Raw genomic sequence first — 1701 nt, 5'->3', positions numbered from 1 at the left:
CAGGTTGGTCTGGCAGGACCTGCCTTTGATGAACCCATGCTGATATCCCCTGGGCATGATCTCCTCTTCTGGCCCCTCACAGTTAACAAAGTCAAGGCATGTTTTGAGACAACGACCCATAAGAAGCTCTGATGGACTGGACCCCATTGTAGGGCAAGGAATTACATGTTGAGCAAACAGAAATCTGGCCGGTCTGTTAGGCCAGTCTCCTACAGCAATCCTTTTCAGTGCATCTTTTGTAGTCTGCACCAGTCACTTAGCTTGCCCATTGGCCTGTAGCCTGTGAGGTGTAAGGGTAACCGTTCAAATGAGGTTGTGGCTGCCAAAATCTTGGAACTCTACTGAGGTGAATGCAATGCCATTAGCAAAAACGATGGGTTGCAAACAGCTGATGGAGAGCTGTTATAGTGGCGGTTGATGTAAGAGTCGAGACAAGAATCACTTCAAGCCATTTTGAGTACAAGTCAACAACAATTAAGAAGTTTTTACCTTGAAAAGGGCTAGCAAAATCAAGGTGGATGCATGACCAGGGTTCCTTTGTAATTTCCTAAGGGTATACTGGTGCCTTCGGTGGATTATGATGGGTTGCTTTACAAATGCTGCACTCCCTCACAACACTTTCTATGTCACTGTCCATACCTGGCCACCATACATAACTTCTAGCCAGCGCTTTCATCCTCACAATGCCTAGGTGTGCGGCATTCAGTGTTGTCAGTATGATTTGACATCCTGCTTCTGGAATTACAACACAATTTCCCCACAAGAGGCAACCCTTGTGGGCACACAGCTCATGCTGACGTGATGAAAATCGCCTGAATTCCTCAGCCGATTTGTCTGCAGGCCAGCCCCTCCACACCCAGTTGACAACATGGGCAAGGTCTTTTGCTATCTGATTAGCCTGAAGAGGGGCTTCTGGCATGGATTCCAGCATGAGGACTTCCACTGGCAGAGGAGTAGCACAATCAGGTATTTGTAGTGGTATGCGTCTCAATGCATCAGCATTTGCAATAGTTTTCCCAGGTTTGTACATGAGTTTATAGTCATATGCATTTAGCATGATGCTCCAGCATTGCATACAGGGAGACAAAATAGGAGGAGTTGCTTTGTCCATAGTAAAAATTTCATGAAAGGGTTTGTGGTCCGTTCAGATTTCAAATTTGCGGCCATAAACGTAATTGTGAAAATTTTTAACTCCTCCAATGATTGCTAATGCTTCTTTATCAGTCTATGTATAGTTCCTCTCAGCTGAAGTCATTGTTCTTGAGTAAAAACTAAAACTAAAACATTAGGCAATGTGTGACTGAGGACAGCGCCAATACCAAATGGCGAAGCATCACAAGTAATGGACAGTGGCTTCTGCTCATCATAGTGAACAAGCACAGAGTCTGATGTCAGCAACTTCTTGATGCCCTGGATGCTTTGTTGTGCTAGCAAGTCCACTTCCACTGAGCTGCTTTATCCAGTAAGCGATGAAGGGGCTCTGCTATGATGACTTTGTCTTTCAAGAAGATGTGATAAAAACTGAGAAGTCCTAAGAATGCTTGAAGATCCTGTCTACATTTTGGTATAGGGGCATTATGTATTGCTTTTCCCTCATCTTCAACTGGGTGAATGCCAGAAGCATCAATCTGATGGCCCAGACAGCTGATAGCGGAAACTCCCAGTTGGGGTTTCTCTCTTTTTACTCTGATACCTGCTTTA

General features: G+C 44.8%; 1 pseudogene; it reads right to left on the bottom strand.

Annotated features, from left to right (window-relative positions):
- LOC109288330 overlaps window positions 1–919 on the bottom strand; it is a 50025-nt pseudogene extending 49106 nt beyond the window's left edge.
- Window positions 920–1701: the final 782 nt, after the last annotated feature.

Source organism: Gavialis gangeticus, unplaced genomic scaffold, assembly GCF_001723915.1.
Source record: "Gavialis gangeticus isolate Ggan-Ray unplaced genomic scaffold, GavGan_comp1, whole genome shotgun sequence".
In the NCBI taxonomy this organism is placed as follows: domain Eukaryota; kingdom Metazoa; phylum Chordata; order Crocodylia; family Gavialidae; genus Gavialis; species Gavialis gangeticus.
Note: the sequence above shows the minus strand (reverse complement) of the source record. Positions and strands in the feature narration are given on the sequence as shown.